Source organism: Gossypium arboreum, chromosome 13 (genome assembly GCF_025698485.1).
Source record: "Gossypium arboreum isolate Shixiya-1 chromosome 13, ASM2569848v2, whole genome shotgun sequence".
Lineage (NCBI taxonomy): Eukaryota > Viridiplantae > Streptophyta > Magnoliopsida > Malvales > Malvaceae > Gossypium > Gossypium arboreum.
Window position 1 is genome coordinate 52,650,789 of NC_069082.1, and position 26,137 is coordinate 52,676,925.

At 36.2% G+C, this 26,137-nt stretch overlaps 1 pseudogene; it reads left to right on the top strand.

The window, feature by feature from the left end:
* LOC128286806 (uncharacterized) overlaps positions 1-26,137 on the top strand; it is a 78,265-nt pseudogene that overhangs the window by 11,444 nt on the left and 40,684 nt on the right.

Consider the following 26,137-nt stretch of genomic DNA (forward strand, 5'->3'; position numbering starts at 1 on the left):
ACACGGGCGTGCCTAGGCCGTGTGATGGACACGAGCCAGGGACACGAGTGTGTGCTAGGCCGTGTGAAAACCCCTAGAGGTTCGAAATGAAAAATAAATCCATACGGGTAATGTACAAGGGCGTGTCGCAAGTACACGGGCGTGTGCCCTGCCTCCACATAGGCGTGTAAGGCTTAAAGCATGAATTTTTTTCCCAAGCCTTTCTGAAGTTCCCGGTTTAGTCCCAATCCTTCTCTGATGGTTGTTTTAGGCCTCGTATGTAACACCCCATACCCGAGTCCGTTACCGGAGTCGAACACAAGGTGCACACAACTCGACTTAATCATTTTCACAGTCCATTTAAAATTTTCCGCATAAGTTTGTTCTTGCATCACTGTCGCCTTAAAAATCATATCTTGAGTTTCAAAGCTCGAAAATCAGTTTCGTAATTTTTCCCTGAAATTAGACTCATATTTCCATCTACAAAATTTTTTCTAGAATTTTTGGTCGGGCCAATTAGTACAGTTTATTAGTTAAAGTCTCCCATGTTACAGGGGTCGACTACACTGACCTTTGCGCATTACAACTTGAATATCTCTCTGTACAGGGCTTCAATACTGATACCGTTTGTTCTATAGAAACTAGACTCAAAGAGGAATCTATACATATATGTCATGACTCCTAATTATCTCTGGTTAATGTACAATGAATTTCCAAATTCGGAACAGGGAATCCAGAAACTGTTCTGGCCCTGTTTCGTTTCTTCCATATGAAAGTAGATTCATCAAGGTTCATTTACAAAATTTATTCACTATTTAATTCCATTCCTACAAATTTTAGTGATTTTTCAAATCCACACCAATGTTCTTTGTCAAGATCTGCTTTCAAGGTAAACTTTACCTATTTCGTGGTTTCCATGGACCAACTAGAGTTTTGTCATACATAGGTCCACATATAATCATATTTAGCCATTCCAATGGCTGATCATTTGCCCAACACTTCCATTCAGTCCGTAGTAACATCATGAAACCATACATATATACATAAACACAAATGGTCTAATGCCATACTCCACTTTTACGAGCCATTTTCGCATGGCCATACACATACATCACAAAAGTACTTGAAAATCAACAAAGGGTAGTCCTATACATGCCATTTCAAAGCTCAACCAAAATTTGTACCAAAAAGGGCCTTGATAGTGTGGGAGACTTGACTTCAAAAATCCCGAGTCCGATGGTGACGAGCCAAAATCTATAAAACAAAGAAACAAAGAAACGGAGTAAGCAATTTATGCTTAGTAAGTTTGAGCGAAGAATTTAAGCACAACAGAGGTATAGCATTCATATAACTAAATGATAATTCCGTATATACATACTTTCAAATCATTTCTACTTTACATTCCAACCCCTATGTTCATACATAAGGGATCATCTTAGCCAAATACCTAAGCTCATTACTCAACTGAGCGAATATTATTCAAGGAATTCAACTATTCCAATGCACATACGAACATACCTCATTGCTGGAATTTTTGCAAGCGTATTAACTGAAATTTTTACAGCAAGATTGCTCATTCCCGAATCACGTACCTTGAATTTAACCGGATATAGCGACTCGCCGATTGTCTTGGGACATAGCCCGTTATAGTGATTCACACAATTGCCTTCGAATTAGCCCGGATTTAATAACTCGCACGAATGACTTCGGGACTTAACCCGGTTTTGGTAACTCGCACAAATGCCTTCGGGAGTTGACCCGGATTTAGTCACTTAGCACAAAAGCCTTCGGGGCTTAGCCCGGACACCATTCGAATAAACATGCACATTTAACACTAAATCATGACACATTCGTATTTCATTTCCATTAGCAAAACTCAAATACAATACACTTATCACTCTTGCACATTTCGGTTCAATATCCACACACAAGGAGCATGATTTCGATTTACTTGAGACATGATCTAATCAAATCATAATTTAAGCTATATTACTCAAGAACTTACCTCGGATGTTGTCGAATGATTCCGATGGCTATTCGACCACTTTTTCCTTCCCTTTATCGGATTTAGCTCCCCTTTGCTCTTGAGCTTAATTTAACAAATAAATTGATTTAATCATTTGAGCATCGAAAGAGGAATTCAAGGTACTTAGCCCACATTTTTTCATTAGACATTAAAGTCACATATGTACGGAAATCATGAATCAAACTCAACACATTAGTTAGTACTCTCCTTAGCCGAATTTTCCAAGCCAAGAATAGGCATCAATATGCTTGCCTCTAACCAAATGCATGCACTCCAATCCCCCTCATGTGGCCGAATATGCATGTCCATGTTGAGGCCAATTATACGCTTAATACCACACAAAAACAACATACATTTTACTAACTAACGCATTCCATATTGTAACTCAATACGCATCAATCATTTATTTCATAACCGAAACATCATCATATGCAAATATATACCTTGAAATAGTATATATGTCATACCAATATATCATGTGCAAACATATATATATATATATATATATATATATATATGCTAGAGCCGAATCTCAAAGTTGCTTATATCCAAACATAAACATATATCCAAAGCTCAAATCTTACCTACCATGCAATATGCATAAATCATACTTATGGATATACCATGGCCGAATACACCACAACACCATACCGCTTCGATTTTGGTCATGGTTAAACAAAGAACTTAATGTCTCACTCAAAAATGCTAAAAGAAAATCCAAGAGTCCTCAATCCACCATCACATGTATCATTATCAAGCTTCATATTTAGCATGCAATGGCATTAACACAACATCTACCTTGGCGAATATCATCCCCATGACATAGCAAAGATTTGAACCATGGGCTAATAAGAACATCAAGTTAGCAACCAAAAACATGCATGAATCTCATGGCACAACATCAAACATACCTTAATCTTAATACAAGTATGGCCAAACCTCCTCCTAATCCTCTTCCAAACCAAGCATGAAGCAAAAACCCCTTCCTTCTTCCTTAGAATTTTCAGCTCAAAGAAATGAAAAAAGATGAACAACAAATTTTTTTCTCCCTTTCTTCAACTCACGGCAATGGGGGGAACACTCACCATTCTCTTTTTTTTTCTTCCCTTTCATTATTCAATTCCCATGCTCATTATTTTATTTTTTTCTTACATACACCATTGTCCCAACATGTTTTATGACATGTTTTTGCCCATAATCCTTTGTCATGGCCGGCCACTAGCTATTAGGGGGGGAATTTGACATGCAAGTCCTCCCTTTTGATTACATGCACTATTAGGTCCTTATAGATTAGCCTATCACATTTCAAAAGTGTCACACAAGTCCTAATAACTGAATTCACATGCAATCGACTAAATCGAAGCTTGAAATTTTCACACATTCATAAATACATATTCTAGACAATAAATATTACGTTCAAACATTTCGGTGACTCGGTTTAGCAGTCCCGAAACCACTTCCCGACTAGGGTCAATTTTGGGCTGTCACATCGTAGGCCCAAAGTAGGGTCAATTTGTGTATGTATGAATGAGGTTGTTTTAAAGAAAATATTTTATAGCCTAGTTTTTGCATGAATGACTGTGCATGTGTTTGGTAATGCCTCGTATCCTATCCTGGTCTCTGGTACAAGTAAGGGGTGTTACACATTTGGTTTATATAATGCACCTGCTACATTTCAAAGATGTATGATGTTTATTTTTATTGACATGGTTGAGAAGTATATGGAAGTCTTTATGGATGATTTTTTAGTATTTGGAGATACATATGATGATTGCCTAGCCAATCTAGCCAAGGTACTAAGGCGATGCGAAGAAACAAACCTCGTACTCAACTGGGAAAAGTGCCATTTCATGGTACGAAAAGGTGTTGTTCTAGGGCATCGGATAACAAGACATGGAATAGAGGTTGATAAAGCAAAGGTAGATGTTATTGAGAAACTCCCACCTCCAACATCTGTAAAGGGTGTTAGGAGCTTTTTGGGACATGCCGATTTCTATCGAAGATTCATCAAGGACTTCTCCAAAATTTCTAAACCCTTATGCAAACTATTAGAGAAGGACACGACGTTCAAATTTGATGAAGAATGCTTAAGAGCTTTCAACAATTTGAAGAGTCGACTATTTCTGGCAACCATAATCATCATACTAGATTGGGATTTTCCATTTGAACTAATGTGTGACGCAAGTGACTTCACGATAGGAGCTGTCATGGGCCAGTGAAGGAACAAAGTTTTTCATCCCATCTACTACAGAAGTTGAACTTTGATAGGAGCTCAACTGAATTATATGATAACAGAGAAAGAGTTACTGTGTTTACTTTTGCAAGTTTTGATCTTATCTTGTAGGTACCAAAGTGACTGTCTATAGGAACCACTCGGCGATTAAGTATTTACTTGCCAAGAAAGACGCTAAGCCGAGACTGATCCGATGGGTGCTTCTACTTCAAGAGTTCGACCTAGAAATTCAAGATCGAAAGGGAGTGGAAAACCAAGTAGCAGACCATTAGTCTAGATTGAAGCTGCAGGAAGGGAACTCTTCTCTTATACCAATTCGAGAGATGTTTCCAGGTGAACACATACTAAAGGTAAATCATGTCTATAATACCCCTTGGTTTGCTGATATTGCTAACTATTTAGCTTGTGGTTTGATGCCGATTGATAAGACGTATCATCAAAAGAAAAAGTTTCTTCACGATGTGAAGTACTATTTTTGGGAAAAGCCATACTTGTTTAAGAAGTGTGCAGATCAAATGATCAGGAGATGCGTGGTAGAAGATGAAGTACATAAGATTCTATATCATTGTTACTCAGCTCCGAGTGAGGGACACTTCGAAGGTACACGTACTGCAGCCAAGGTATTGCAAGCCAGATTCTTTTGGCCAACACTATTCAAAGACGCATGTGCTTACGTAAAGAGTTGTGATAGATGTCAAGGGGTCGAAAATGTTACCAGCAGAAATGAGATGCCTCGAACAAACAACATTGAGGTAGAATTATTCGATGTTTGGGGTATTGATTTTCTCGGTCCTTTCCCTCCGTATTTTGGTCACAAGTACATCTTTGTTGCTGTAGACTACATGTCTAAGTGGATTGAGGCTGAAGCATATCTGACAAATGATGCTAAGGTTGTGATGAGGTTTTTGCAGAAACATGTGTTCACAAGGTTTGGAACCCTAAAATCCATCATCAGTGCTGAAGGGTCTCATTTTGTGAACAAGTGGTTGAAATGGTTATTAGATAAACATGGAGTGAAACATAAGGTCGCTACAGCTTACCATCCGTAGATGAATGGGCAAGCTGAACTAGCAAACAAAGAGATTAAAGGCATACTTGAGAAGGTAGTTTGCCCGAACATATGAGATTGGTCCAAAAGATTGGATGATGCTTTATGGACTTATAGAATGGCGTACAAGATGCCTTTAGGGATGTCACCCTACAGGTTGGTCTTTAGAAAAGCCTGTCATCTACCCTTGGAGTTTGACCATAAAGCTTACTGGGCTATCCGACAACTGAACTTGGATCTTAAGCTTGCTAAAGAGAAATGGATGCTCCAACTCAATGAGCTAGAGGAATTCCGAATGTTCTCGTACGAAAATGCCAAATTACTCAAGGAGAGACTTAAGAAATGGCATGACAAGCACATTCGAGTTCGAGAATTTGAAGCAGGCCAGCAAGTCTTGTTATTTAATTCCAGATTAAGGTTCTTTCCAGGTAAACTAAAATCACATTGGTTCAGTCCATTTACAATTCATCGCATCTATCCATACGGAGTTGTTGAACTCCAAGGTAAGGGAGGCAATTTTCAAGTTAATGCTCAGTGTCTGAAACATTACTGGAGAGATAAGATTGAATGAAATCAAATTCCGTTCATTTTATCAAGTGTTTAAATTTTCTTATTTTCCTTTTTAATAAATGATTTAGGGTATATTTTTGGGGTTAGTATGTTTAAATAAATTTTGTCTAGAAGATTGGAACTTAAGCGGGACCGCTTGTGACCCTTCCAATCTTTCCTGGAAATTGATCTTAACATAATTTTCCGATAAATTATTCCCTAAATAGAAAATTAAATTTTTGTTTTTCAAATAAAAGGGTCAATTTTGATCCAAGTTTTAAATTGCAACTCAATTTCAAATTTTCATTAAGTCTAAGGACTTAATTGAATTATTTTTAAAATTTGGTTGCTCTTTTCATAAATAATAAAAATTAGGTGCCTCTTTTTGTAAATAGTTTTAAGAAGGCATCTAGAATAAATATTTTAATTAATTTTTTTTGCAAATAATAATAATATGATAATCTTTAATATATTATTATATCTATTATAATTGATATATTAATTTTTATAAACTTAGCACGGAATTAGGATTAGTTTAATTTCAATTTTATTTTAATAAATTAATAACATTAATATTTAATATGTATATTTTTATTATTAATTGTTGTTAACTTTGAGTAGAATTAGGATTAGAATTTTTTTTTATTGTTAAATTATACTTAGAATGCTACTCTAGTTCCTACTACTCTATAAATTCCACCCTTACTTCCCTCCACTCATTCATCACTCAAAACCCTAAAGCACCAAATCCCTTAAGTGTCGAAAGTCCCTAGCCATAACATCACCTAGTAGTCGACCAACACACGCCCAGCTGACCTTATGCACGCCTACCCATCGCGCGCTGCCTTGCGCTTGGGCTTCGCCAAGACTCGGCCTGCTTTGCCCAGTGTGTGTCACACACTCGCGCCTAGCGCTGCACCAATCCCTTTCGACGAGGCTCACTTTGCTGCTCGTGCACCCTGCCCAGCTCCTGCGCCCACTGCTGCCTACTCCCGTGCCCTTCCACCTATGCACCTAGCAGCATTCCAACACTCGAGCGGCACACACCTTCACCCATCCTTAGCTAAATCCTCCAACCTACCTTAATTCAATCTCTTTTGCTTTCTAATTATTTTTAGGAGTTCTTAAAAAAAGGTGGTTAATCATGCATCGCAAGAGAACTCATGCCTGCGCTCAAATTGACGAATCACAAAACAAGTTTCACTGTGAAGAAGCTAAAGCGAGATACGAGAGTATCTTCAAGAATCAACAGACGCATCCAGAGAAAGGCTTCATATTGAAAGAAAACAACTATATTGATTTTATGGCACGTATTCGTCGGGTCACTGAAACTCTCAATTGGGAGTTGTTTTGTGAGAAGAGACCTAGTGTGGATGAGGAGTTAGTGCGCGAGTTCTATGCAAATTTAACCTCAAGTGAGTTGACGGAAGTTCCAGTTCGTGGAATCAAGGTACCAATAACTTCAAACACTATTAATGAATTCTTTGAATTTCATGATTTTGAAAATGACGAATATTCTCCCTTGATGAGCAATATAGAGCCTGGAAATTTGCAAGAAATTCTTGAAGAACTTACAGTTCCAGGTTCTAAGTGGACTGTGTCAAAGCAAGGAATCTACACTTGTCAAAGAGAATATTTGACACCACTCACAAAGGTATGGTTCTATTTCATCCGTTTCAGCCTTATGGATAGCTCACATGGGACTACAATTTCATTAGAGTGAATGGTCTTATTATACTCGATTTTAATTAGAAAGACCATTGTTGTGGGAAAAATCATCTTGAGAGAAATGCAGAATTGTGCCGTTAGACGTTCTAGCCTAGCCTACTTTCCCTTTATGATAACAATTCTGTGCTTGAAAGCTAAAATTCTTGCAAATGTAAAGAAGATAGGCTATAGCCAGGGCACAATCACAGATTGGGACCTCTACCGAATAGTTGGAGAATCTGTTCTACAACAATGAGTGGAAGAAAGTGAGCACCCCGAAGAAGAAGAAGAAGACCCCACAATTCAATTAGCTGAAGTCCTAGACAAGGAGGAACCAACGGAACCAAAAGCTGAACCTAATGTCGAAACCAATGTTCAGAGCTCAATCACCTCACCTAGATCTTCGAGATGAGCTGTCAAAATTGATGGACATAATGCAATATATGCAATGGTAGCAACAAGCTTATTGGAGATACTCAAAAATAAGGGATGACTCGATGAGAGGTGCTCTGAAGAAAATTTACAATGACCCATTTATTTTTGTGCCTAAATTTCCAGATTTTATATTTGAACCATGGAGTCCATTATCGAAGAAGGAGCGAAGCGATTCATGCAAAAGTAATGATGATGGAGCAAAAGATGACTCAAACTCGGAAGGATCTGCAAATAAATAAAAGGGGGGGATCTTGACTTTATTTTATTTCTATTCTTAGGTCATTTTAGGATTAAGTTTAATTAGGAATTTTTATTTTTGCATAATAAAGCAAGAGATGGAAATCATGAATAATGAACAAGTCGCAAAGTATAAAGCATGGCAATAAGTATATACATGTTTAAGATTGGATTTAGAGAGAGTTTGGTACTTAAGCAGTCAATTGGACTCACGTCCTCTTTTTTAGAATCCTACATGGTGGATAGTATCTATTCACTTTAAACAATGAGGACATTGTTCAACTTAAGTAGGGGGACCGAAAAATTGAATTATTTCCACTCAGAATAAAATTTTCTTTTAATTATGATTAGGATATATTTTGTTCAATAAATTGGAAATTTTGTTAAGTATGCTAAACTTCAGTATAAATAAAGTTCTATTATTTCAATAAATTATTATGTTAGCTCAATAATGATATGAATGTATTTTTAATAAGCATGCAAATCGTACCATAAATTTTTAGTTCCTTATGAAAGTTAGGCATGCATGAAAGTTTAAGTCTTTAGAATTGACTTAGTAGTTTCTTAAGGCGAAATCCTAGGAAGCATGGAACATTGAAAATGATTAGGCAACTTTTGTTTGGACCGTTTGAGCCTTTCGAGCCAACCATGATGAAATTTTTATCATTTGAAACCCAACTTTGAGACTATATGGCCTAATTTTATTTGAACCCTTGCAAATTTAACCATCACTTCTCTCTTAACTATCTTAAAATTGTCCCAAACACTAGACTTAGTACTATTTAAAGTATTCTTTAAAAATAAGTTTGGGGGAGTTGAAAAGAAATATCAAATGCTCTAAAATTGTAGTACATTCAATAAAATGCTTGTGTTAGAAAAAAGAGAGAGCATGAGTTCTTAAAATAAGATGTACAAATGAGCATGTGAAAGCAAAGTAAGTTGGTGTATTGAGGGAAATTATTCCAATGGTCCAATTGAAGCTGAGTCTAAGGTTTAAAATCCTAAATTTATCTATCTTTTACCTACCTCTAAGCCCACCATATTACAACCTTATTAAAGACCTATTGATTCAAAGTTCCAATGCTACCTACATTAATGGAGAGAAATTGCTATGTTCAACATATGAAGGCATAAGTTAAACTTAATGATTGCAGCTTAATCTTGAATAAGGGAATAAAATTAAATTGGTAAGGTTTAACATGACTTTATTAGGAAGCATTTAGTCTAATTTTTGCTATCATAAGAATGATTGAGATTAATTTGAACGATATGTATACTTAAGTAAGCATAATTATCAAATTTCTTGTTTTTGAGCATAAGTATATTAAATTCATAATTCTGGGAAGAATGTTGTTCTGAAGGAATTTTTCAAAGGTGTTTTCAAGAAATTCTTTTCAATTTGAACATTACTCGGGACGAGCAATGAATTAAGTTTGGGGGTGTGGAAACACAAAAATTTACACACTTTTTTATATCCTTTTTAACTTAAATTCATGCAAATTCGGTTAAATTCTTATCGAAAAATAATTAATTTTTATAAAATAATTAAAGTTCACTTAAAATATGAACATGTTTAATTTTAGTTAATTTCATAATTATTTTTGATGAATTTTGGTTATTTTCGACATATTTGCACAAAGGGCGAAAAATGGCTCGGCAGACACTACTAGAAGCACAAAACCAAGAAGCAATTTGAAGTATCGAGGTGAACTAAATTTCAGCCTAAGCCAATCCAAAATTATATATATTTATTCATAATATAATTAATTTTAATTTATATCCAATTTAATTTGGGTTAATAAATTATGATTAATTAATTTTGAAAAAGTGGTCCGATTGAACCGAACTGAGTAAATCGAACCGGCCAAGAAAAGTACAGCCCAAAACTGTCCAAGTGCTGACCCTATTCAACTCATTACCTGATTATTTAAGCTACAAAGAAGCCCTTGAAGACTTGTTCAAATTGCAATTAAACCCCTCCACAATTGGCGGCTTTGTAGATTTGCCCAAGCCATATTTAGCAAAGTTAAAGCCATCAACTTTGCCACATAGGAGGCCGGCCAAGGGGTGGCTCTTTGGCTACTATTTTTAGCAAATTTCAGCTGCCAAATTCATTTATAAAAACCCCTTGGCTGATCATTCAACACATCCCTCATTCACCTTTTTTCTTTCATAATTCTTCTCTCTTCTTTCACTTTTTCTCTCATTTTTCCCATTCAAAGTTCCTTGCTCTTTTGCCGATTTCTCCCCTTGAGAAAGGGTTCTTCTTCAGCCATTTTGTAGCAGCAATTGAGTGTTCATAACAGCCTTGATCAGCAAGGACAACAAAGAAGGAAAAACGAAGCAACCTAGTCAAGCCACAGAAAAACATCGGATTTGATTCTTGTTTCCTATCTCTTTAATTTTTGTTGTTTTTGTGATGAACATATCTATGACTATTTATGTTGTTGGAATGGTTAATTTAATCAGCTTAGCTTGAATTTATTTGTGTTGGGTTGATTGCATTTTGTCCTCTTAAATTATTAAAGTTGTGTTTATGCTGTTATAGGCCTCGGTAAAATGCTTGATTAAGTAAAACCATGCCTAAGTTATTCTTGCATTATAATTGTGAGGGAACTAATGAATTAATTATTTAAACGGATTGAAATTGTAATTAATTGACGCAATACTTAATCAGTGCATGTTTATTATTCTAAGGTAGCTGAAGGTTAAATTAGCATTGTATCTGGCGATACACTTGCCTTGCATAACTTGCAAGATTATTGTGATTAAACTGTTTCAAGGTAATGATACCTTGTTACCTCGCATAGTCTTTTATGTTCTCATTAGATTTAATTAATCGTTCGAATTGACATAGGAATATGCAAGAGATTAGTTCAATTTAATGAGTATGTATGTGCAATAGCATGCCTACCTATTAGAATTTGTTTATCGATTCAATTAACATAGGGATATGTTAAGAGATGAATGGATTTGTGTAGGTGAGTATGTTCATAAGTTAGCAAATTACTGAGTTGCTGTGAATTTATTCATAACAATATAAACATGAGTTTTGTAACACCCCTTGCCCGTATCCCTTGCCAAAACAGGGTTCGAGGTGTTACCTGACTTAAACTCAGCCAATCACACAAAAACCGTGCCGAAAAATTTCAGTCAATTTAAAACTTTTCTTTTCATATGTAATCTGTCCCATATATGGGCTTACGAGGCCCAAAACATCACTAGCCAACATAGGCCAATTCACAGGGCCAAAACACTTTATCAATACAAGCCAACACCTTTGGCTAAATTATAATATCACATACTCAACATTAAAACCCTACACATGCCATAGACTCGAAATACTAGGATTTACTTACACCAATAGTGTGAGCTCGACAATGTGATAATATCTCCGGTGAACTCCAACCTGAGCAGGTAACTGGAGTCAACAATCTATAAAACAGAGGAATGTAACAGCGGAGTAAGCTTTTATAAGCTTAGTAAGTTTTAAGCAATGCAAACAAATAAACGCAGTTATACTTCGATTATTTAATTTCTCAAGAGGCCATATTCTAGGTATATTGCCATCTGGCCGAATATACACAAGCACACAATGCACGTTCAGCATTCTTATCACACTTAATCTGAATTTATATAACATAATTAAATCAAATACTTTCACATACTTTCACACCCCGACCAGGTGTATCATGATCCTAGATATAGTTATAACATTTATTCACATATGTATCACATCACACTTATGATTCAATTCAAATCAAACTCACATATGAGTACATAATGTGTACCTGGCCCTCTTAACGTATTGAATGTATTCATTTGTCAATCTAACACGAGGTGCCTTCACCTTAGACTTTTATTCATTCACCGGCATTTTGCTTGCTAGGCTCAAGGCTCGATATCAAGTCACTGGCATTATAGCCTACTAGGCTTAAAGGCCCGAATAGTATCTCACCGGCATAATATCCTGCTAGGCTCAAAGGCCTGAATATAATACCAGTACTAGGCCTGCGGGATTTAACCTGGATATAATACCAGCATGAAGCCTGCGGGATTTAACCCGGATATATTACCAGCACGAAGCCTGTGGGATTTAACCCAGATATATTACCAGCACGAAGCCTGCGGGTCTTTATGCCCGGATATATTACCAGCACGAAGCCTGCGGGATTTAACCCGGATATATTACCAGCATGAAGCCTGCGGGATTTAACCCGGATATATTACCAGCACGAAACCTGCGGGATTTAACCCGAATATATTACCAGTACGAAGCCTGCGGGTCTTTAAGCCCGGATACACATCAAATATCATGCATATTTAATCATATATTAACACATCTCAAACACTTTTCTTTCATCTCATTTTCACACTTAGCATTTGATAGCTTATGCATAACATTTCACTCATATTCAATTCAAACTTATCAACCGATTATAAAAGCACATTGCATATTTACCAACATGTTACACTTACCATTAGGCCATATAAGCATGATACAATACACTATCATTTCATCTTTAACATTCGGCTAAATCCCTATGTAACGCCCCCACGCCCGAAACCGTCACCAGAGTCGAGCTTGAGGGGTTACCGAACATAATTTATCAAATTAAGAACTTCAAATTTTTTGTTTCTACATTCACAGCTTTCTAGCTACCCGCGTCACAGCTACAAGAAAAATCATATCTCGAGTTACGAAACTCAAAATCAAGATCCGTAAATTTTTCCTAAATATAGACTCATATATATATTTACTAATTTTTTTCTATAATTTTTGGTTGGGTCAATTAATACAGTTTATTAGTTAAATTTTCCCAGTTTGTGGTTCAATTTTCGACCTCTGTGTATTACGAATCAGATATCTCTCTATAAAGAATTTCAATAACTACGAGGTTTGTTTCTCTTAAAACTAGACTCAACAAGGAATCTGTATATATAAATAATGACTTCTAATTATTTTTTTTACAATTTATTATGAATTTTAAAGTCGAACAGAGGATCCAGAAATCACTCGCCCGAGTTCACAAGGTTTCAAATATCTCATAAAGTATAATTTATATGCCTGTTTTTTTTAATCCATATGAAAATAGACTCATTAAGCTTCAATTTCATAACTTGCTCATCATTTCATTCCATTTATACTATTTTTAGTGATTTTTAAAATTCATGTCATTGCTGCAGCAATATTCTATTTTAAGGCAAATTTCATCTTTTCATGAGTTGTTATGAACTAGATAACCTATTAAACTTCCATGATATCAAACATGATCCAAATTTAACCATCACCATGACTTATCAATATCAAACATTTTCTCATCCAATCATGGCCATATCATAAAATTATTTACACAAAATAAGTATATTGCTATACATGCCATACATAAAGTTTTACAAGCCATTTACCCACATGAAAGTCCTTTGGATAGTGTGATCGAACCTTCGACCCGTCCTGATTCCCGAGTTGGCTTGTTCAAAACTACAGTAAATAAAGAGGAGGGAGTAAGCATAAATGCTTAGTAAGTTCATATGTAAATAACAAGTAACATAACAATACAAATATACCAAACAACTTTAGCATGGTATCACCAAAACATATATCACATTTCTAAACATCATTCATCATCTTACCACCTTATCGTTGTTGTATCTATTTTCAACCCGAGGGTTAAGAACATACCTGTCCAAAGGGTCCATTTCACAGCACTTACCAAAACATAGCTTGCATCTTAAGTGTTCTTCCATTTTACTAGAAATTTCACCCGTTGAACACATCAGAATACAACTCGGATACACGGATAATTTGCACATAAGTGCCTCATATGTAATCAAGAAATCATGTAACCCGCCCCTAATTGAACTCGGACTCAACTCAACGAGCTCAGGCTTTCACATCCATAAGTGAACTCGGACTCAACTCAACGAGTTCGGATGCCTAGTTACATTTCACGAACTCGGACTCAACTCAACGAGTTCGGACATTCGCATCCATAAGTGAACTCGGACTCAACTCAACGAGTTTGGATGCTCAACCATCCTAGTGACATGTCACTTGTATCCTAATCTATTCCTAAGGTTCAAACGGGCTTTTTCCCTTGATCTCACATTTGCCGTCTTCCATGGAATATCGGAACCGATACTCGGTAGCAATTCATATTTATCAAGTAGTAAACATAATTTGCATATTACTCAATATTAACCACAAAGCATAATATTTCACGATTAAAAATTAGCACATCTTATAAATAACATTAATAACTTAAAAATAACATTTATGCTACATTATTTACACATGAACTTACCTTGGTACCAAAATATAAAGATTTTGCAATTTAGTCCACAATCTTTTCTTTTCCTCGATCGCGAGTTGAATCTCGTTTCTCTTGATCTATAATGCCAAATTAATCTTATTAAATACATACATTCATCAAAACAGCATTTAATACGAACTTTGGAAAAATTACACTTTTGCCCTTAAACTTTTGCATAATTACACTTTTGCCCCTAGGCTCGGGAATTAAACTTTATTCCTTATTCTTATGTTTTATAACATGCTGATCATTTTCCCCTTCTATGGCAACATCAAATTCTTACTCTAACATATACTTGTGACAATTAGGTATTTTTACCGATTAAGCCCTTTTACTCGTTTTCACTCAAAACCGAGTAGCACAGGTTGTCTAACATAATTTAAAACCCCATATTCTATCATAAAACATCAAAATACACAAATTTCACCTATGGGTATTTTTCCAAATATAAACCCTAGGTTGAATTATTGCTAACATAAGCTTAATCGAGATACCGAGATTCTAAAAACGTAAAGAACATTAAAAACGGGGCTTGGAATCACTTACTATGGAGTTTGGAAGCTTGAAACAAACCCTAACTATGGAGAACCCTTGAAATTTCAGCCTAATGAAGAAGATGGACAAAAATTGGCTTTTAATTTTGTTTTTAATTCATTTTAACAACTAAATGACCAAAATGCCCTTACTACTAAACTTTCCAAAAATTTCATCCATGTCCAATTTTTGTCCATAGACTTATAAATTGGTCAAATTGCTATTTAAGGCCTCCTAATTAATATTTTAATGAAATTTCATACTAAAAACTTCTAGAATGCAAATTTTGTAACTTATTTGATTTAGTCCCTACTTTCAATTTAAACACTTTAGGCATAGAATTTCATCACGAAATTTTCACACAATCATGCAATCATATCATATTCATAAAAATAATTATAAAATAATTATTTCTATCTTAGATTTGTGGTTACGAAACCACTATTCCGATTAAGCCCTAATTTAGGATATTACAACTCTCCCCCCCTTTTAAGGATTTTCGTCCTCGAAAATCTTACCGGTAAACAGGTGTGGGTATTGGTTTTTCATAGTTTCTTCAGGTTCCCATGTAGTCTCTTCTACCCCATGCTTTTTCCACAACACTTTCACAAGTGCAACACTTTTATTTCTTAGTTGTTTGACTTCTCGAGCTAAAATCTTAATCGGTTCTTCTTCATAAGTCATATCCGGTCGTAGTTCAACTTCTGTCGGTGAAATTATATGTGAAGGATCCGAACGATACTGACGTAACATAGATACGTGAAACACATCATGAATCGTCTCTAATTCAGGTAGCCGATATGCTATCGGTCCAACTTTTTCAATTATTTCATACGGTCCAATAAAACGCGGACTTAACTTGCCCTTTCATCCAAATCTAAGGACTTTCTTCCATGGAGACACTTTCAAAAATACCTTATCACCAACTTGAAACTCCATTTCTTTTCGTTTCAAATCCGCATAAGATTTCTGTCTATCTGAAGTAGCTTTCAAACAATCTCGAATCACTTTCACCTTTTCTTCGGTTTCTTTTATTAAATCAACTCCATAAATCTGATTTTCCTTGAGTTCAGTCCAATACAATGGCGTCCGACATTTACGACCATATAATGCTTCATAAGGTGCCATCTTCAAACTCGTCTGATAACTATTATTATAAGCAAATTCTACCAATGGTAAGTACCTTTCCCAACTATCTTGAAATTCCAATACGCAACATCTGAGCATGTCTTCAAGAATCTGAATTACTCTCTCTGATTGTCCATCAGTTTGTGGATGAAAGGTAGTGCTGAAATTTAACTTTGTACCTAATGCCTCTTGCAACTTTTGCCAGAACCGTGAGGTAAACCTCGGATCTCTATCTGAAATGATTGACAAAGGTATCCCATGAAGTCTAACAATCTCTCGGATATACAATTCAGCCAACTTATTAAGAGAATAATCCGTACGTATCGGAATAAAATGAGCCGATTTAGTCAGTCTGTCAACTATTGCCCAGATGGCATTTTTTTCCGTGGAGTTAACGGCAACCCTGATATAAAATCCATAGTAATCCGATCCCATTTCCATTCAGGAACCATAATAGGATGAAGTAATCCCGAAGGTACTTGGTGTTCAGCTTTCACTTGTTGACAAACTAAGCACTTTGATACAAACTCGAAATATCTCTTTTCATTCCACTCCACCAAGACATTTTCTTTAAGTCATTATACATCTTCGTCGCCTTGGATGAACCGCCAAACAACCATTATGTGCTTCATGCAAAATCTTTTGAATCAACTCATCATTTTTGGTACACAACCGATTTTTAAACATCGACAACCATCGAACCGATTCAAATCGATCCGTGACGACTTCACACTGTTTTCTCTTGGCTAGCAAATCTTGATCATTTTTCTGAGCTTCAAAAATCTCTTGTAAAAACATCGGTCTTGCTCTTAACTCTGCTAGAATCGAACCGTCATCTGAAATTTTCAACTGAGTGTTCATAACTCTCAAAGCAAACAACAACTTTCTGCTTAAAGCATCGGCAACCACATTCGCTTTTCCCGGATGATAATCAATAACAAGCTCGTAATCTTTCAATAACTCTAACCATCTTCGCTGTCTCAAATTCAAGTCTTTTTGTGACATCAAGTATTTAAGACTTTTGTGATCGGTATATACTCGGCACTCTTCACCATACAAATAATGTCGCCAAATCTTCAAAGCAAACACCACTGCAGCCAATTCCAAATCGTGAGTAGGATAATTCCTCTCATGAGGTTTTAACTGCCTCGAAGCATAAGCCACCACTTTTCCTTCTTGCATGAGTACACACCCCAAACCATTTAGAGAAGCATCACTATACACCACAAATTCTTTACCTGATTCGGGTTGTATCAACACTGGTGCTTTAGTTAATAACTTTTTCAATTCTTCGAAACTCTGTTGACATTCTTCTGTCCATTCAAATTTAACATCCTTTTTGAGTAGTCTAGTCATAGGAGCAACAATAATAGAAAATCCATTTACAAACCACCGATAATACCCAGCTAGCCCCAAGAAACTCCTAACTTCAGTTACATTTTTCGGTGGTTTCCAATCAACAATGGCTGAAATTTTACTAGGATCAACCCGTATACCATCACGAAACAATATGACCCAAAATCCAACTTCCGGAGCCAAAATTCACTTTTACTAAACTTAGCATACAAATGCTTATCTCTCAAAGTTTGCAAAACTATCCTCAAATGCTCAAGATGCTCTGTCTCATCTTTTGAATAAATTAAAATATCATCTATAAACACCACAACAAATCTGTCCGGTATGGCCAAAATATGCGATTCATTAAGTCCATAAACACAAGCAGGAGCATTTGTCAACCTGAATGGCATAACTAAAATTCATAATGACCGTACCTTGTTCTAAAAGCGCTTTAGGCACATCGACTCTTTGACTCATGAATCGATAATACCCAGATCTCAAGTCAATCTTTGAAAACCATGTCGCTCCTTTTAGTGATCAAACAAATCATCAATTCTCGGCAATGGATACTTGTTTTTGATTGTCACCTTGTTTAACCGCCGATAATCAACACATAATCTCATAGAACCATCCTTCTTTTCACAAATAACACGGAGCACCCCAAGGTGAAAAACTTGGTCTCACAAAGCCTTTATCACCAACTCTTGCAATCTGCGACTTTAATTCTTTCAACTCTGTTGGTGCCATTCTATATGGAGCAATCGAGATTGGAGCTGTTCCCGGTATCAAATCTATACCAAATTCTACTTCCTTGACTGGAGGCAAACCCGACAATTCTTCTGGAAATACATCCGCAAATTCACACACAACCGGCATTGATTCAACTTTCTTTTTAACTTCTTTTGTATTAATTACATACACCAAATAAGCTTCATAACCCTTTCTCAAATATCTCTGAGCCAACATCGAAGAAATCATACTAAATATTGCCTCTAATTTGTCTGGTTCAACCCGCAAGATTTCACCACTTTCACATTTTAATTCTATAACCTTTTCTTTGCAATTTACTATAGCATCGTGCAATGTCAACCAATCCATACCCAAAATAACATCAAATTCATCAAACGACAACAACATCAAGTCGGCCGGAAAGTAATGACCCCGAATCATTAAAGGGCATTTCTTGCATACTTTATCAACTATCACACATTTGCCTAGTGGATTCGACACTCTAATCATAAATTCGTGTTCTCAACAGTATATTCATACTAGACACCGCCATGTATACATATGAATGAGTAGAACCGGATCAATCAAAGCAATAACATTAGTATCATAAAGAGAAAATGTACCGTAATCACATCGGGTGAGGAAGCATCTTCACGCGCTTTAATAGCATAAGTTCTAGCCGGAGCTCTTCCTTCAGATCTAACTGTTGCATCTCTGGTGACATTCTTACTGCTTGTTTCACTTCCAGCTTTTCTCGGATACCTTCCTCTCGAGTCTGCACCACTAGCTTTTACATTCTGAAATTTTTCTTTCTCAGCTCTCTCTGGGCAGTCTCTAATAAAATGATCCGGAGAACCACATTGAAAACATTCATTTGCTCTGACGGACCAAAATGATTTCTACCACACACCGGCACTCGGGTTTAACAAATCTCGTATTTCCCACACTAGCCGCAGTATAGTCCGAGATTTAGGACCCACATTTCGCTTCTTAAAATTTCCATATGATTGCCCAGCTGAAACTTGGGAACGAGGATTCATATTTCTTGAATTTCCGGTTTGTTGTGAAGGTGCATTACTCATTGGTCTTTTCTTTCAATTTCGTGTTTCAGATTCTACCTTTTTCTTTTCCTTCAGTAATTCTTCAGCCTTGCAAGCTCGATCGACAAGTACCACCATTTCTTTTAGTTCAAGGATCCCAACAAATACCTTAATGTCTTCGTTAAGCTCGTCTTCAAATCGTCGACACATCTTGGCTTCTGTAGGAACATATTCCCTGGCATACTTACTCAATTGAACAAACTCTCTTTTATATTCTGAGACTATCATATTACCTTGCTTCAGCTCAAGAAACTTTTTACATTTCTGATCAATAAATCTTTCACTAATATATTTCTTCCGAAACTCTTCTTGAAAGAATTCCTGTGTTACCCTCTCTTTCGGTACCAATCAAATCAAAGTCTTTCACCAATTATAGGTGAATCTCTCAACAAAGATGTATGACATTTCAAACATTCTTCGTGTATAAGATAATTCATCAAATACCGGATAGAATTTTCAAGCCGAACTCGCTTTCTCGCATCATCATCAATATTTGCTCTAAATTCTTCACCCCTTGTTTACTTAATTCATCAACTGGGGTTCTGTGAAATTTTATCATATCCACTCCACGAGGCATCGGAGGCATAGGTTGAGGAATTGGGGAGGTGGGGAGGTCGTACATTTGGGTTTGTATGAACGAACTCGATGTACCACGCACTCATCATTTGGAGAAAGGCTTCCCGATCCCTTTCTCCTCCTCCCTGACCAACAGTAGGGCGTGGGTTTTCAGTTGGCACTGCCCCTTCAGCCGGAGCTGGCGCATTACTCTCTACTTCATTTGCCACAGCTGGATCGGGATCCATTTACTATATATAAATCATTTAAAAAGGTCAGAAGTAGTCACACTATCACAATTCATACATATGGCATGTATAGCAAAATCCGTACATACAACACGTAGCCCGAGAACCGACTAAACCTGCTCTGATACCACCAAATGTAACGCCCCCACGCCCGAAACCGTCACTAGAGTCGAGCTTGAGGGGTTACCGAACATAATTTATCAAATTAAGAACTTCAAATTATTTGTTTCTACATTCACAGCTTTTCTAGCTACCCGTCCACAGCTTACAAGAAAATCATATCTCGAGTTATGAAACTCGAAATCAAGATCCATAAATTTTCCCTAAATATAGACTCATATATATATTTACTGATTTTTTTCTATAATTTTTGGTTGGTCCAATTAGTACAGTTTATTAGTTAAAATCTCCCCTATTTCAGGGTTCGACTGCTCTGACCTCTGTGTATTACGAATCAGATATCTCTCTATAAAGAATTTCAATGACTACGAGGTTTGTTTATATTAAAACTAGACTCAACAAGGAATCTGTACATATAAATAATGACTTATAATTATTTTTTTACAATTTATTATAAATTCTTAAATTCAGAACAAAGGATCTAGAAATCACTCTGGCCCTGTTTCACAAGGTTTCAAATATCTCATAAAGTATAATTTATATGCCTGTTTTTTTTAATCCATATGAAAATAACTCATTAAGATTCAATTTCATAATTTGCTCATCATTTAATTCCATTTATACTATTTTAAGTGATTTTTCAAATTCATGTCATTGTTTATGAAGAATATTCTATTTTAAGGCAAATTTCATCTTTTCATGAGTTGTTATGAACTAGATAACCTATTAAACTTCCATGATATCAAACATGATCTAAATTTAACCATCACCATGAATTATAAATATCAAACATTTTCTCAACCAATCATGGCCATATCATAAAATTATTTACACAAAATAAGTATATTGCTATACATGCCATACATAAAGTTTTACAAGCCATTTACCCACATGAAAGTCCTTTGGATAGTGTGATCGAACCTTCGACCCGTCCCGATTCCCGAGCTGGCTTATTCAAAACTACAGTAAATAAAGAGGAGGGAGTAAGCATAAATGCTTAGTAAGTTCATATGTAAATAACAAGTAACATAACAATACAAATATACCAAACAACTTTAGCATGGTATCCCCAAAACATATATCACATTTCTAAACATCATTCATCATCTTACTACCTTATCGTTGTTGTATCTATTTTCAACCCGAGGGTCAAGAACATACCTGTCCAAAGTGTCCATTTCACAAAATTTACCGAAACGTCGCTTGCATCTTAAGTGTTCTTCCATTTCACTAGAAATTTCACCCGTTGAACACATCGGAATACAACTCGGATACACGGATAATTTGCAGATAAGTGCCTCATATGTAATCAAGAAATCATGTAACCCGCCCCTAATTGAACTCGAACTCAACTCAACGAGCTCGGGCGTTCGTATCCATAAGTGAACTCGGACTCAACTCAACGAGTTCGGATACCTAGTTACATTTCACGAATTCGGACTCAACTCAATGAGTTCGGACATTCGCATCCATAAGTGAACTCGGACTCAACTCAACGAGTTCGGATGCTCAACCATCCTAGTGACATGTCACTTGTATCCTAATCTATTCCTAAGGTTCAAACGGGCTTTTTCCCTCTATCACACATTTGCCGTCTTCCATGGAATATCGGAACCGATACTCGGTAGCAATTCATATTTATCAAGTAGTAAACATAATTTGCATATTACTCAATATTAACCACAAAGCATAATATTTCACGATTAAAAATCAGCATATCATATAATTAACATTAATAACTTAAAAATAACATTTATGCTACATTATTTTCAAATTAACTTACCTTGGTACCAAAATATAAAGATTTTGCAATTTAGTCCACAATCTTTTCTTTTCCTCGAACGCGAGTTGAATCTCGTTTCTCTTGATCTATAATGCCAAATTAATCTTATTCAATACATACATTCATCAAAACAGCATTTAATATGAACTTTGGAAAAATTACACTTTTGCCCCTAAACTTTTACATAATTACATTTTTGCCCCTAGGCTCGGGAATTAAACTTTATTCCTTATTCTTATGTTTTATAACATGCTGATCACTTTTCCCTTCTATGGAAACATCAAATTCTTATTCTAACATATACTTGTGACTATTAGATACTTTTGCCGATTAAGCCCTTTTACTCGTTTTCACTCAAAACCGAGTAGCACAAGTTGTCTAACATAATTTAAAACCCCATATTCTATCATAAAACATCAAAATACACAAATTTCACCTATGGGTATTTTTCCAAATATAAACCCTAGGTTGAATTATTGCTAACATAAGCTTAATCAAGCTACCGGGATTCCAAAAACGTAAAAAACATTAAAAACGGGGCTTGGAATCACTTACTATGGAGCTTGGAAGCTTGAGACGAACCCTAACTATGGAGAACCCTTGAAATTTTGGCCTAATGAAGAAGATGGACAAAAATTGGCTTTTAATTTTGTTTTTAATTCATTTTAATAACTAAATGACCAAAATGCCCTTACTACTAATGTAACACCCCGAACTCATGGCCGTTACCGAAAATCAAACACGAGGTGTTACCTGCTTACTTCATTTATTTCCCCCTATTTTTTTTTGTTGGGCCAATTAGTACAGTTTATTTGTTAAAGTCTCCCCTGTTTCAAGGTTCGACTACATTGACCTCTGTACCTTACGATAGTCTCTAGCTTCAAATTCAGCCTTCTTCTTCTCCTTTCCAAGTTCTTCCGCCTTGCAGGCTCGTTCAACTAGTGTTACGAATTCTTTTATCTCCAAAATGCCCACTAGTAGCTTTAAATCTTCATTCAATCCTTCTTCAAATCTCTTGCACATAGCAACCTCATCACCACACACTCCGGGCATACTGATCGAGTCTTACGAACTCATGTTCGATTCGACATCTTGTCATACTGACCTTAGGTGAGTTCCAAGAATTCCTTACGCTTTTGATCGATGAACCGTTGACTAATATATTTCTTTCGAAATTCCGCTTGGAAGAAATCCCAAGTAACTCGTTCGTTTGGGACTATGGAAATCAAGGTCCTCCACCAATAGTAGGTTGAGTCTCGCAACAAGGATATAGCACACTTTAGACATTCATCGGGTGTGCATGACAGTTCATCGAGCACCCGAATGGTGTTATCAAGCCAGAACTCGGCCCTTTTGGCATCATCAGTAACTATGGCCTTGAACTCCTCGGCTCCGCGCTTCGTAATCAAGTCTACAGGTGGTTTACTCAGCCTCACAGGATCAGTAACTGATGGCGTTACGGGCTCTTGGGGTGGATTATTCAAATTCGGGAATGGTTGGATAGCCGGAATGGTTCGGGCATATTGCGCGACCCACTCATTCATCATGGTGAAGAAGGCTTGTTTTGCCCCCTCATCCTGATTATTTGCAGATGACTGAGGTTCAACAGGCGGTGTCCCTTGCGTAGGAGCAGCCGCTACACTTTCAACGTCATCCGCTAAGGGTCTCTCTACCCCGGGTTCCATTTTCTAATCAAAACAAAAATTTTAACCGTCAGAAGTCATCACATTATTAAGCACTAACATTAAGGCATGTATAGCTAGACTCATACGCTATGGTAGTCCTAGAACCGACTAAACCATAGCTCGATACCAATAAAATGTAACACCCGAACTCATGGCGTTCTGGAAATCGAAGACGAGGTGTTACCGGCCACTTCATTTATTTCCCCTATTTTTTTTGTTCCGAGCAAGTCAGCTCTCGTATCGTGGTCGCTTTAAAAATCATATTTTGAGTTCTGAAACTCGAAATCCAATTCCGTAAATTTTCTCCGAAACTAGACTCATATATCTATATGGGGGAATTTTTGTAGAATTTTTTTTGTTGGGCCAATTAGTACAGTTTATTTGTTAAAGTCTCCCCTATTTCAAGGTTCGACTACACTGACCTCTGTACCTTACAATTTAAATATCTCCCTGTACAGGGCTTCAATGCCTATGCCGTTTGTCTCTAATGAAACTAGACTCGATAATGAATTTGTACATATAAGGCACGACCTCTAATTATCTCGATAAAATTTACGGTGAATTTTCTAAATCAAAATAGGGGATCCAAAAATCGCTCTGGCCTTGTTTCACAAGAATTTAATTAACTCCTAACATACAGCTCATATGGTCGTTTTGTTTCTTCCATATGAAAAAGACTCATCAAGATTCGATTTCATAATTTATTCATTATTTAATTTCATTTCTACTATTTTTAGTGATTTTTCAATCTCACATCACTTCTTTGTCAAAGATCATTACTAAAACAAACTATGCCTATTTCATGATTTTTCCTTGATCTAACTAATAATTCATCATACATGTCACAATTTATGACCATGACTAGCCATGCTAAAGGCTAATCATCACCGAGCATCTCCCCACTACACTATTACCAAATCATGAATTTAACACCGAAAATAATCAGCCATGACATATGGCATAATAATCGGAGTAGGCCTCAACCAATACTCAACCAAAACCGAATTACCAAGACTTGTGTCCAAACATCATAGAACCATTCCAACCGAACATTTATGCCATTTTCGCATGGCTAAAAGTTTACATACCAAATTTCAACAAAACATAATAGCCTATACATGCCGAAATGTTCTCCTAGACCAACTAAGAAGAAAATACCAAAAGTTGCTAGCCGGTGTGATGGCTTCGATGACGGTCCCGAATACGCAAAAAGTCGAGTCCAAGAAACCTAAAATAGGTGACAAGCAAACACCGAATGAGTATATAACTCAGTAAGTCATAAGCATTACACTACCATCCATTAATAAAATTTTCACAAGAGGAAACAATGAAATGAGGCTAAGTACTCCATCCATACCGAACTATGCCATAGTTTCTTAGACCTTACGATTCAATCTCATTCCAAGTCCTACATTAACATTTCATACGCTATTCAATAGAATAATTGAGGCATTTCCATACATCATTTTATTTTCGTTACAATCATACAACTAAGCGAACTTTCACCTATTCCACGATGAACCTTTTGTACGTGACTTCAATTATAATCATCACATAGGTTCAAAACTTACCACGCTCAACTCCAAATATAAACATAGCACCTATTAGCCATGAACTCAAGGTACTTACCCTTTCCGCTGTCCGAAATCGACTCGGTAAGGTCGCACCCTTAATATAAATAATTGATAGAAAATATATATATATAGTGGGTTCACACACATAGTGCTTAATAATCAACCACTCACACTTAGTGCCATGTACTTTAAACTCGCACACTTAGTGCCATGCATTTCAAGCCCGCACACTTAGTGCCAATCTCACAACCGTGAACACTTATTGCCCGCACACTTAGTGCCGAAAACCAGCCACTCTATACGCTTCACTTCCTTTTTACATTCGACAATTTCATCTCTACATACATATACATTTGTATACATTTCATCTCATTAAACACAATTGCTTAGGTATTACGATCATTTAAATTAATACCAACTATATGCTTAATGACTTACCTTGTGTTGGGTAAAATAATTCCAAGTCGGCTACTCGATGACCTTCGATTTCCCCTTGTTGGACGCCTCTCCTTTAGGATCTTGAGCTTAAACAAATAAATTAACTCATTCAACCGCTTTGCTACATATATTGGTATTCACATTTTAATGATTTTATGACATACGGAACGACATGGCAAAATTTTTATCTTGCTACCTTATGTTCTTAGCTATTCGGTTAATAACCTTATGCAATTACCATACTTTCAATAATCCAATCACACATGCATATGTACACTTGGACATTCGACAATCATCTTTGCTAGTTTTTCCCATTTTTTTGTCGATTATATATACATAGTCCTAAGGTAATATCACGAATGGGCTTACATATATAT